Raw genomic sequence first — 13,444 nt, 5'->3', positions numbered from 1 at the left:
CAATGGGGCTCGCCTTTTCTCTCGTCACTGGGAACCTGAGTCCACCATGTAAACAAGTCCGGGTTAGCCTCCTGGAGGATAAGATCATGTTAAGAGAGATTCTAGCCATCCCAACTGTCCCAGATATCCCAGCTGAGGCTCTGCACATGTGAGTGAGGCCAGCCTAGACCAGAAGAACCATCCACCCAATATACAGATTTGTAGGAAATAATCAGTGATATTTTTGTTTTGTTTTATTTTAAGCTACTATGTTTTGGGGTGGTTTGTTATGCAGCACAAGCTGACAGATACAGAGAGGATGATGCCATTTAGTAAGCTCCTAAATTGGCTAGCCAACTGAAGAAGAGGTGGTGGTCTGGAAGGGAGACATTCCTGAGAAAAGAGACAGAATCCACAAAGGCACAGAGAGGTATGAAACATAGTGGCACATGTGGACACCTCATGCCCTGGTCTCATGGGAGAACAAGGATAGAGGTGGGAAATAATGAAGAATATAGCTAAAGAAGTAGGGGAGGTGGTGGCTAGGCCAGAAAGAGCCTTCTATATCAGGTTAAAGAATGTCCTGGAGTCCTGAAGTCTGTGGGGAAACCATTTAAGCAATAAAGGACATAAATAAATTTGCATCCTAAAGTTTTTTTAAGATAATGTAAAAAAAATTTTTTTTTTACTAATTAGTATTTACTATATTCTAGATGCTTTCAATATGCATGGCAAAAAGTACCCAGGTACAGGGTGGAGAGTGTTTTGGAGGTGGTCAGGAAGTAACAGGCAGACCAGTGAAGTGGCTACTGCAGGGATTTGGGGAAAGCAGATAAAAGCCTGAACTGAGGGAATGGCCACCAGAGATGGTTGAGGACAGGGCAGACAGGCGAGGTGTTCAGGAGACAGGGCTACCTAGTGACTGCATCAGAGGAGTGAGGAAGGAGGAGGAGTCTGGGATGACTGTTGAGTCTGGCTTAGGAGGCTATGGAGAATTTTGGAATCAGTGGCACTGGGGATTCTTGGTTTCACAAACCCAGCTCCCAAGAGCTGAAGAGAGCTTGATGACTAACTAATCCAATCCATTCTACCTCACTTACCACTTACCATGGACAATGCCCAAGCTGACTGTAGGTAGTCTAGGGCCAAACCGTTTTTTCTATGATTGAGGAATGACTTTTATTGCATTAAAAACTAGCACAGGGACACCTGGGTGGCTCAGTGGTTGAGCGTCTGACTTTGGCTCGGGTCATGATCTCAGGGTGCTGGGATCGAGTTCTGCATCAGGTTCCCTGCAGGGAGCCTGCTTCTCCCTCTGCCTCTCTCTCTGTGTCTCTCATGAATAAATGAATAAATATCTTAAAAAAAGAACTAGCACATAAGACCCCTAATTTCACAGATATTATTGCCTTAGCAAAAGAAGTTGTTTCAATTTAAAAAGTAAGTTGATAAAAAGGAAAGCATTGCCAGTAATGGTACAGGTCTACACAGGTGTGGCTGAAATTAGGCATGAGTGAAGTTTAGGACACTCTGCATCACTGAGAGTACACATCTTTTCCACAGGATCCCAGAGAGTGCCTATCTCTTCAAGTGGCCAGGTGGGACAGACCGGTCTGATCTGGCTTCAGCCCTTGGGAGCTGAACATCTCTATCTTCAATTGCCTTCAAAGCTGAATGTAGCCTGTTCAGGTTAACAATTAGATGGTGGGGCAGCCCAGGTGGCTCAGCAGTTTAGCGCCACCTTCAGCCCAGGGTGTGATCCTGGAGACCCAGGATCAAGTCCCATGACGGGTTCCCTGCATGGAGCCTGCTTCTCTCTCTGCCTGTGTCTCTGCCTATCCTGTGTCTCTCATGAATAAATAAGTAAAATCTTAAAAACAAACAAACAATTAGATGGTGGCCGTAAGAAAATAGAGAAAACGAACACGCCAGTTCCTCAGAGGCCTTCAGGAGCCTCTGGCTCAGGGAGATGAACTTGTCCTCACCCGCCTGCCTGCCGTCGGCAACCTACCTGCCTTTTGTACAGATGTTTGCTTTGTCCCAAGAAAAGACTCCTGCACTCAGGCTAAAGCCCTGTGTGTGGATGCGAGGACCTTGTCTTGGCGGACACTGTAAGGGATGGCACCCATCATGCCCCTGGAAGCCCCAAGCTACCCACTGTGCAGGTAAAGGGCAATTCCAGGCACCACAGGTGCAGCCTCTGGCTTGGCAGACGGGCAGATGAGCTCTGCAGCCCAGCAGCCTGCCTTAGCTACCGGGTGGTGGATTCCGGCCTGGACACAGCCTTTCCCTGTGGGCTGGGCCTCCCTTTGTGCACGTCCGCAACACAATGTGCATAATCCTGCAGACCTGCCCAGCAGAGGCGGGCGGGCAGGAGCCCGCTTGGCTTCCTGTCTTGCTGAATGGCTTGAATGGGCGCTGGGCCTACTCTTAATCCCCCAGCGGCTGACTGTCCCGGCAGGGGGGCAGGGGAGGAGGGAGTGGAGGGTAGCAGCTCTCACGTCTCCAGGCAGGAGACTGGCAGGGCCCTGCCCCAAGAATTTTGCCTACCTTTCTGGGGCAAGACAGGGGACCAGCAATGATCCTGCTTGCTGGCACCCTCTTGGGACCCCCTGCCTTTCTCCCAGCACTGTCCTTGGCCAGAATTGGGTATACTAGGGTTAAAAGCAGGGAGCTAATGGTTGAGGGGAAGAGCTTTGAGATCCCAGCACATCAGAACTGAAGCACCCCTAAGAATTCCATTCCCCCTCCCCATTTTACAGATAGGGTAAATGAGGCCCATATGGATAAGGGGTATGTCTGAAGTCACATAATGAGTAAATGGCAGATGTAAAATAAGAACCAAAGGCTCCTGATTTCAGTCAAATGACCTTTCCGGTAGTCTAGTAATGTTTTCCAAACTGTCCTGGAGCACCCCCAACTTCTGGGGGCGGGGGGCGGGGCGGTATTTAGTGCTCCTGACGAGGAGAATTGCATGGTCAGATATACCAGGAAATGCTGTACATGCGAAAGCATGTCAAGAAGCAGAGTCTCTGAGAAGTCCTGCAGTATGTAAGCTTGGAACTCTTTCTAAACTTACTTGGCGGTGCAGTTCTTTGTTCACAAGGCATCTTTTCTCACATAGAATAGTACTCTGCAGCAACCAGCCTACAAATCCTGCACTAGTCCCTGCTGTCAACTCTTCAGAAGTGATTATGAACATGGTGAGGATATTTCTGTTTAACCTCCCTGGAGTTTATCCCACATGGAGGCCTAATGGGCAGCATCTCATTTTAGATTCAGAGGCAACCGATGTTTATCGAGTTTCTTATTACCAGGTGCCTTCCTCCTCGCTGATCTCTGTCAGCCCTGTTGGGTGGCTCATAGAACCTCAACTTTGCAATCATGGAAACGGAGGCACGTGGTACTGAGTAAGTTGCTTAAAGTCACTCAGCTGACAGCAAAATAGGATTTCAGGTCAAGGTCTGTGTGGTCCTGTGTGGTCCTGTGTGATAGGCAGGGCAGGGATTCCATTCCCATCTGCACTGATCTTGAAAATCTGTGCATTTGATCTTCGGCCAATATTCCCCTCTCCCGTTTTCATAATTTTTTATAATAAGCAAAAAACATCCCTAGGAATAAAAGAAAAAAAGCCTGGTTTTGTTCCTCATTGTGCCACCCTAGACAAGACCAACAAGACCCCAATTCTTGATGCACTGTGACCTTGGACAAGACCTCGTCTTCTCCCCAGGTCTCATCTCCTCCTCCTTACAATGGGAGGATTGGACAAGGCACTTGGTCCCTCTGGGTCTCTCCTGCTCAGCATTCTGTAATCCCATGATTCTGGCCCTCAGACCCAGACACAGATCATCCTGTGGGGTCAGTCCGGGAACAAAGTGACACGAGGCTGGGCTCATCGGTGGCACAGGGACAGACCAGTGCCTGCATGAGAAAGCAGGGCAAGTGCCAACTCCCTCCTGGCCTCTTATCAGGGCCATGGGAAACTGTCACCCAGAGCTCAGGGATGGAGTCAGCCTTGCATGGTGCTGGTTCTCAGTAGCATGACTTGTGACACCCTCACAGGCAATGACCTCCTTAGTGGGTGGTGGAGAAACTTGTAGGACTGGTGAGGGTGGGAGCCAGGAGAGGGGCAGGCGGGTAGGAAGGAGGCAATGTGGCATCTAGACCTGACTTGGATTTACTTTTTATGGGCTGCATTTGTCATTATTTAGCCAGAAGGTCCTCTCTCTCGCTCTTTTTTTTTTTTAAGATTTTATTTATTTATTCATGAGAGAGAGAGACAGATAGACAGAGATACAGGCAGAGGGAGAAGCACGCTCCATGCAGGGACTCGATCCAGGGTCTCCAGGGTCACACCCTGGGCCGAAGGCAGCGCTAAACTGCTGAGCCACCCGGGCTGCCCGGTCCACTTTCTTTTTAAAAGAAGGTGATTGGCTTAGTTTGGCAAATTCTAAGGCAAAGATTCAAGTAGAAGTAGTTTATTTGGGAGAGGATCCCAGGAAATGCTGCCAGAGAGCATGGAAGTAAAGCAGGGCAAGGAGAGAACACAATGAATGGCATGTTATCATGCAAGTGACCCCTGTTGGGCAACTGGATCTGGACCATGCTGGGGAACCAGTGTGGTACATGTTTTCAGCCTCGGTGTTAAGCCACCTTAACACCAAGGCAAGGCAGCTGGAGTATATATCTCCAACTTGGATGTCAGGGTATCAGTCACTGGTTAAGGATTGTTTCCAGGGAAGGGGCTGTCAATTCCCAGCATGTCTCACCTGCCCTGGGAAGGACCAACAGGGAGAGCTCCAGGCAGAGTGGCAGGTGCTGAGGGCCCCAAGTGTCTGCCACAGAGGGTTGTGAGCCAGAAGCTGAGACGCCTACACTTGAGGAGGGGTCGAAGCTCCTCTGCAAACTGCAGGGGGCTGTGGTGGGGTAGGAAGGCCGGGTAAGTCATTGCCCTCTCGGAGCTTCAGGTTTCTCATTCGGCAGATGGGAATGGAATCCCTGCCTTGCCTATCACACACAGGACCAAATCCTAAATTACAAAAAGATGATGAGTATATACTCATCCATCTCCAATCCATTCTCCCTGCCTGCGTGCCCCAATACCACATACCACTTCTCATTCACTTCAGCTAGGATTGTCAGCATTTTGGTCCTCTCGGCACCTGTACAGCCCTCCTGCCCATCCTGGCCATCAACACCTATCCCCATTAGGATAGGAAAGGACTTTAGATTCTGAAATTACGATATTCAGGTTCAAGAGGGAGCAGAGTTATATGGGCCTGGGAAACAAGAGGTCTGGGTGAAAATCTCAGTTCATTCATTTATTCACTTAATATTTATTGAGGACCTACCACACCCACAGGTTGATGGTAGTTGGTAAAGAAGACACTGTTCCCAAAGGAACTCTGTGTCCTTGGGTAGGTAGGCCCCTTGCCTTCCATTGGCTTGTCTCCTCACCTATGAAATGGGCCAGGTGGACCCTGAGGTCCCTTCCAATCCTGTTATATTTTGCTTTAACCACAGCACCCCCAATCTCCATGAGATCTGCAGCCTTGTATCCAGGAGGCATGTAGGAGGCCAGGGTTCAGTTGTGCCTGGAGACAGTAGGCAGGGGCAGGAAAAGATCCACGATGAGCCCTCCAGTGAGACTGTCACCGAGCCGGGGCTTTGCTTGCTATGAGCGCTGCGTAAGCTCTGCAAACAGCAGCTGAAGATGGTGGATTTGGGCAGCATTAAGCTGTATTAAGTCGAGCTGTTTCTACAAAGAGTATGTTTTAGGATAAACCTGGCACCAAAGGCACACTAAGAGGATGTAACACCTGTAAGAAGTGGCTTCATGCCATTCCCAGAATCTAGCACAGAGAACTGTTCCCCTTCTACACCCACAAGACTCCCTGGAAAGAAACTGGCAGAGCATCCCCATCCTCTTTCTTCTAATAGCACTTTCCTGGCGCCCTAGATACATGACTGATAAGCCAATCAGAGGACTCCATCCTCCTGGCTACTGTGATTGAGGTGATCATGTGACCCAAGCCAGGCAATTTAGGGTCCTTTCTTGGGATTTTTTTTTTTAGCTGATGAGAATGAATCCTTTCCCGATGGGTGATGGAGATGTGAGCCTGGAGTTGTTGGGAGCCATGTCCTCATCCACAGGGAAGCCTGCCTGTGGAAGGAAGGAATGAAGCCAACAGTTAGAGATGAAAAGCTGAGAAGAGAGTGTCTTTGGGTTTAAGCTCCTGGTCCCAGACCTCCCTCCCTAAGGCCAGCTCCACCCCTGCCCTTCTTGGTTACTTAAACCAATAAAACGCCTTCTTAAGCTTTATTAAGAAATAAAACTTCTTTACTTGAGTTTTATTTCTATCACCCCAAAACAGAACCCAAATGAGAACAATACCTTCCATTCATTGAGCTTACTGTGCGCTAGGAACATTTCACTGCATCACCCAACATAATCCTGTACATGGATGGCCACATGGGCCATGATTATTATGACCATTTTATAGCTGAGGAAGCTGTGAGGCAGGAGGTTGAGGGACTTACCTAAGATCACTCAGCTGTCAACAAGTGGCCAAGTAAGGATTTGAAACCAGTGCTGGCTAACACGGGAAGCCATGTGCTTGCTTCTTTGGCCAGAGTGCTTATTCACAGTGTGTCCCCTGAAACCCCTCTGATTCCCACCCTCTGGGTGACTGCCTTCAAGACAGACACAACTTCCATGACTTGGCCTTTTGTGTCTTGGCTTCTGGGTTGCATTTGTATTGCAATAAAAGTTGCCCCATAGGAATTTTTCAACCATGTGGGCTTATGATGGCTCTTAGCTGCTTAGCAGGTTAGAGTCAGTCTCTACATTTGACCTCTTCTCATACCTTCAATGACTGAGAAAAAAAAATTTTTTACATCCTTTGGAATGTGAGATATTTCTGGTCTTGTCAAATCCTAGCCTTAAAAACTTCAACCAGTGTTATCTCCAAAAGCTCTGAGAGGTGAAATGATTTCCCTAGGTCACCCAGCTTTTCAGGCAGAGCAGAATTTGGAGCCCAATTCTTGGTTTAACTTATTCCCTTTCTGACAGATTTCTGGGTCCCTATAGCTCTCAGGGTTTCAAGCCCTCTGTCACCAGACCCCTGTATCCAGTCACAGATGAGACTGATATTGGAGCTAGCACTGGTAGAGAGTGGTGCAGAGAACCTTACCTTTCTGCTTTTACCCAGCCAGATCTTGAGTTTCCCTCATTAAAACATTCCAAGGGATCTGGAGATAAGGCTGTGGGCAGGGAGGTGGGGTAGAGTAATTGCCCTACCCTGCAATGTCAGAGGGTTCCCCCAAAGCCAGTGTAGACTGGTGGGGGCATGGGAGAGCTCAGGGCTGACCTTGGCACTGTCAGTGAATCACCAGGCAACCTTGAATATGATCATCACCACCTACTCCGCTTCTAAGAAAAAAATAATAACAACCCCTCTTAATTGAGCAGTTCTGTACGTGCAGACACTCATAATCACCCAATGGAGTAGGTCCTATAGTCACCTTACCTGGCAGATGGGGAGCCTGAGGCATAAAGCTGTGAAATCACACGACCAAGGCATGACACACCAGCAAGCAGCAGAACTGGGATTTGAGCCCCGGCAGTCTGGTTCCAGAGTCCATTCTATTAACTACCTCACTATAGCATCTCCTCCTCCCCACTTTTTTTGGCTAAAACAACAAAATTATTATTGCAGAGTCCTGGAAGTTAGAAGTGCAAAATCAATATCATCTTTCTTTTGAATTATCCATCAGGGTGTTCTTTGCAATCCATTCCCGATTTAATGAAGAGGATGAAGAGCACACAAGACAACATGATTCCGAGGCTGAAATTACTAATTTTGTATTAAACTAAAACTAGAGTAAACTTATCTAATCGCATTTAAAAGGATAAAGAAGATGTGGTTTATGTATACAATGGAATATTACTCAGCTATTAGAAATGACAAATACCCACCATTTGCTTCAACGTGGATGGAACTGGAGGGTATTATGCTGAGTGAAGTAAGTCAGTCGGAGAAGGACAAACATTATATGTTCTCATTCATTTGGGGAATATAAATAATAGTGAAAGGGAAAATAAGGGAAGGGAGAAGAAATGGGTGGGAAATATCAGAAAGGGAGACAGAACGTAAAGACTGCTAACTCTGGGAAACGAACTAGGGGTGGTAGAAGGGGAGGAGGGCGGGGGGTGGGAGTGAATGGGTGACGGGCACTGGGTGTTATTCTGTATGTTAGTAAATTGAACACCAATAAAAAAAAATAAAAAATAAAAAAAATAAAAAAATAAAAAAAAAATAAAAAAAAATAAAAGGCAGCCCACATGGCTTATTAATTTTTATTTTTATTTATTTATTTTTTAAAGATTTTATTTATTTATTCATGAGAGACACAGAGAGAGAGTGAGAGAGCCAGAGACACAGGCAGAGGGAGAAGCAGGCCCCATGCAAGGACCCCGACGTGGGACTCGACGTGGGACTCGACCCCAGGACTCCAGGATCATGCCTCGGGCGCAAGGCAGGCACTAAACCACTGAGCCACTCAGGGATCCCAGCTTATTAATTTTTAAAAGGGAAGAAAAACCCTGTTCTTTGCCATTCGCGCGGATTGGGTGAGCATTATCCCAGCAGGGTCTTTCTAGTTCTTTACAGTTTGTACAACCAGCTTCAATGTCTGTGAACTCAAAGGCTCCTCTGGTCAGGCAAAGAGTTTGTCTCCCATTTTACTGATGAGGAACCTGGGGGAAACACTTGCTAAGTGTGTACGGGTGCACATGTGTTTGTGAGTGTGTGCCCATACGCTTGCCTCTGTGTGTGTGTGTGTGTGTGTGTGTGTGTGTGTGTGTGTGTTTCGGGGTGCATATGCAAGAAGGGCCGGGAGTGCCCCTGCAGGCCTGGATCCCCGCCGCGAGAGGAGCTAGTCAGTTTCGATGCTTGGAGGGGAGGGTTCCGGCCCACTGCCCGTGTATGGAGTCACTCAGACTTAGCTAAGTACACAGCAGCCAGGAGCCTGTGTTGCAGCCGCTGAAATCAGAGGGCAGCACAAAAATGTAGGTGTAGCTCCCACCCTCCTCCCCCCCTTTCCCCTCTTCTCCTGCCTCCCACAGGGCGGAACTGCCTGGAATAGGCCTGGCCCAGCCTACGAGTCTATACACGCAGCATCCAGGAACCACGGCAGGGTGGCTCTGGGGCACATGTGAAAACATGCACCCTGCTCCACATGCATGCATGTACATGCAGATGTGCACATATGGCTTTCTAGGAGGTATACTTGGGAAAGCTGCAGGGCTCTGGGTTCTGGGCTGGCTCAGCCTTGGACTCTTTGGTGTCCTCTGACTCTTCCCTTCTCTAAGCTTTGACCCTCCATCTGTCAAATGGCATGATGATGTCTACCTCCCAGAGCTGTTACAGGTATCCAAAATAAGACGACAGGATCTGAGAACCCTAGGTCTGAGGGAGCCCTGCAAGGCAATTAGCCTAATGCTTGCATTTCACAGACTGGGATACTGGGCCCCAGAGAGGGAGAGGGAATCGCCCAGATCACAAAGCAAGTCACACGGCCTCCTGACTCGGGACCAATGCACCAATCCCAAGGCTTGGCCATGAAAAGAGCAAAAGTGCTGTCCAAGGTGAGTTCTTGCTCCTACATCTGAACATCCATGGAGATGTGATTTTGAGATCAAAATACTTTGTAAATACCACTTACTAACACAAACCCACCTGTACTTTGCTGGGGAGGGGGGTGTCCTTCTTTGTGTGATGTTAGCTCAGACAGGCAAACAAAAGACTATGAATCTCAGTTTGCTTAACATCTTTGATTTGCTTTATGGCTGCAAGTTCCTACTAAGCTTTTACATATTTGCTGGGCTCTTGGTTGACCCTATTATCAATCCAGCTTTTCCTAAAAGATAAATTCTAACATAGATGGAGAGTCAGAGGAGCCAGGTTTTAGGGCCACTGGGAGTGTTTGCCCAACTCCCTGACCCTCCACTTAGCCATTTGTAAACGGCCAGGCTTGCATTCATCTGGTGTGTTTTTTTCTGCCCGCGCCTGCCTTGGCCCCTGGGCCCCCCAAACTCCACTTCCTCACCCAGACTCTTACTTTGCCCTCTGTACGTGGCTGTCCATATACACGCCTACCTGTCTGTCAGGGCAGATATTCCTTGGGGCAGGAACTGAAACCCCAGGGCTCCTCAGGATCCCATCTCCAGTTGCTGCTCAGGAAACGTGTGTCCAATGGAAGGGCTCTTAGGTGAATTTGGAGTTCCAGCATGCAGGTCACAGAGGAAGAACCTAAAGAAAGTAGGTAAGGCATTGGGAAAGTCAAGATTCCTTTCTCCATTGCTTCTGCCACAGCCTGTGTACTATTCCAGACAAAGTGACAGGACTTCCTGAGTGACTGAGATTCTCTTAATAATAATTATATCCATTTATTCAGCACATTCCACATGCCAAATACTTCATATAAGTGTTAGCTCTCATCCTAACATCAGCTTGAAACCCATTTTCAAGATTGGGACCTGAGGTTCAGAAACCTCCATTTATTTTATTCAAGGTGAGGAGCTAGGATTTGACCTCAGGTCTATCTGGTTCCCAAGGCCACGCTCACTCTGATAACACAGGCATCTTCTAGAACACTGATACTCTCAGGAAACTTGGGGCTAAGGGGTTTCCCTCTGCAAGACTTTTTCCTTATTGTAGACAAAGGGAGGGTGGGACCCTGTCTCCTTATGGACTCCTCTTCATCTCCCTGATCTCGGTTTTCCCATGGGTGCAGTGAGGAAAGGGGTCAGATCCACCCAAATTTATTGGTAATTCCGATAAGCCATTCTACATTCATTACTTGGGCTTTTAGCAGTGAAGACGAGGAGGAAGTGGCCAGGGAGAGAACCGAGTTATAACTGGGGTTCTCAGAATGGGACACAGAGGGATACAGGCTGCCTGGGTTGGTGATAATTCACTTCACTGGTCCCCATGGAAACATGGAAGCCAGGAATGTGTGACACCTTCATGAGCAGTGGAATCATGGGGATACTTGTTAAAATGAAGATTCCTGGGTCCTGCTGTTGAAGAAATCAAGGCAATAGATTTGGGGCAGAGGCAGGGTTGTGCATTTTTAACAAGTGCTCCAGATGATTCTGGGACAGAAGTTCAGGAGCCACTGCCTGAGAGATCTGGGTTCTAGGATTTTTCTAAGTTTGAACACTAGGGCCCAGGAGAGCTTATAGAGAATACTACTGTGAGTTACAGCCCCTGATCCGTTTGACATAGTCACACATGATAAAATATTTTTATATCCTACCTTGACCCAACTAAGATTTTAAATAATATAGGGAAAAATATACTCAGAATCTAAAAATTGGAAGTTTATTAGTACTTTCATGTGTATACCTATAAGAAATGCGTGTTTCTACTAAAAGATATTTATAAGAATGTTCATAGCAACATTGTTTAAGATAATTATACATAGGTAACAACCTAAGTGTCTTGCACAGTAGGATGGATAAATAAATTACAATGTCTTTGTACCATGGACAACTGTGTAGAGAGAAGGAAGCTAGACACAAAAGAATACATATTGTATGATTCATTTATAAGAACTGCAAAAACTTATGCATGGAAAATGAATCATGGATGATACCTCTGAGGGGTATTGATGGGGAGAGGCAGGACATCTTCTGTGCTCTGGTAATGTTCTCTATGTTGATCCATAGGCAGAGACATGGGTATATGTATTTTTTTTTCTTTTAAAGATTTATTTCTTTATTTTAGAGAGACAGAGACAGAGAGAGAGAGAGCATGTGCATGTGGTGAGTGGGGAGGAGCAGAGGGAGAGGAAGAAGCAGACACCCTGCTGAGCAGGGAGCCTTACTTGGGGCTCAATATCAGGACCCTGAGATCAGGACCTGAGCTGAAATAAAAAATTGGATGCTTAACTGTGCCACGCAGGTGCCCCTCCATATTTGTATTTGTAAAAATTCATCAAGCTATACACATAATCTGTAGTCACTTTACTGTGTATCATATTTCAATTTTTAAAAAATGTTAAGAAAAATAATAGTAAGTAGTGGAAATCTCAGCATTCTCCAAAATGCTACCAGTTGCTGAAAGACACCTCCACCCTGTAAATCCATACACTTGGAAACAAAAGCACACTGGTAAATGTCGGATCTCTTCAATATTGCCAAAGCAGTGCTTGGAGGGAAGTTTGTAGCTTGAGCTAGCCTTGCTATTGAAAGAGAAAAATTTTTAAAAGAAGGAGTGAGATCACTGAACTTTTGATCCAAGAAGCTATAAAAAGAATGAAATAAATCCAGAGGAAGTAGAAGGATGAAATTAGAAATGAGTGAAAAAGAAACAACCAAAGCAAACAATACACGAGTACAGATGGTCAACACAGAAGCCAATTCTTTGAAAAACTGGTAATATAAACTAACTTCTGGACTAATTAAGGGAAATCATAAGATACAAACAACATCAGGACACCTGGGTGGCTCAATGGTTGAGCATCTGCCTTCGGCTCAGGTTGTGATCCTGGGGCCCTGAGATGGAGTCCTGCAGAGAGCCTGCTTCTCCCTCTGTCTGTGTCTCTGCCTCTTTCTGTTTCTTATGAATCAATAAATAAAATCTTTTAAAAAATGCAAACAACATCAAGAACAAAAATAAGGGTAGGAGTTGCAGGAGGAATCTGACTATAGACACAGAAATTTAAAACTATATTAGAAAGTTAAGTAGTGAGGAAACCATAGTAGCATGTGACTTATGGATAATATGCAATACTCTAAATTCCACACACCTTTCCCGTTAGTGCTATTCCTTATAAACTCCACTGTCAGTTTTTCTAATTCTGTTGCCAACAATAGCATTGCAAAACCAAACTAGGAACAAATGTTTGGTTACTATAAGATGCAGCAGAGAGGTCGCTCATGTGTGGAGTGAAGCTCTTGATCAATGTTGACTGGTATTTTCATTTACGCTATAAGTAAGACAAAATGAAATAATGAAGACATACAATGGAACTTCACGTATTCATCAGTAACAAAGATACCTTGTCTGCTAAGCAGGTAATAGTTTTCAAGTACTGGAAGAGTTTCCTCATATTTCGATGCTATTCATAATATAAAGAAAACCTGTGAACATGGCAGACTAAGTTTAGTCTGCGTTATTAATATTTTCTCCACCACTTTTCAGAAGTCCAGGGTCTAAATGCTTGACCGTTGACAAAACATTAAGCCAAGTTCTGATTTGTAGCATTTGCCCATTTCTGTGATGCAAGTACTCCCATCACCGCCAGTTTCAAGCTGCTGACATGGTGCCATTGAATGTGGAGTTGAGAAGAGATGCACATGATTCTGTAGTATTATCACCACACAGGTACAGTAAACAGCCTCAAAGGCATAGGTAATAGTAAGATCAAGCCAAGTAATTAGGATGTGATGAATTTT

At 46.2% G+C, this 13,444-nt stretch overlaps 2 long non-coding RNA genes across 7 annotated transcripts in view; one reads left to right on the top strand and one right to left on the bottom strand.

The window, feature by feature from the left end:
* The window catches only part of LOC112650071 (uncharacterized), a 56,629-nt gene that overhangs the window by 29,372 nt on the left and 13,813 nt on the right, over window positions 1-13,444 (top strand). Inside the window, exons 7-9 of one of the 6 annotated variants that reach the window (XR_007414087.1) lie at window positions 3,104-3,182; window positions 3,297-3,389; window positions 7,756-8,086. The exons of 4 other annotated variants lie outside the window; for them this stretch is intronic. This is a non-coding gene — a long non-coding RNA (uncharacterized LOC112650071). Of the gene's footprint in view, window positions 1-3,103; window positions 3,183-3,296; window positions 3,390-7,755; window positions 8,087-13,444 lie in introns of those variants that run through there. One more of the 6 variants, XR_007414088.1, reaches the window with a different exon arrangement.
* Window positions 5,320-10,971, bottom strand: LOC112650074 (uncharacterized). Its single transcript, XR_003129934.3, has 3 exons — window positions 10,843-10,971; window positions 10,140-10,292; window positions 5,320-6,142 (listed from the first exon to the last, which is right to left on the bottom strand). It is a non-coding gene; the product is annotated as an uncharacterized LOC112650074 (long non-coding RNA).

This window comes from Canis lupus, chromosome 11, assembly GCF_003254725.2.
Source record: "Canis lupus dingo isolate Sandy chromosome 11, ASM325472v2, whole genome shotgun sequence".
Classification (NCBI taxonomy): Eukaryota; Metazoa; Chordata; class Mammalia; order Carnivora; family Canidae; genus Canis; species Canis lupus.
The sequence above is the reverse complement of the archived record's forward strand: the minus strand, read 5'-3'. Positions and strand labels throughout refer to the sequence as shown.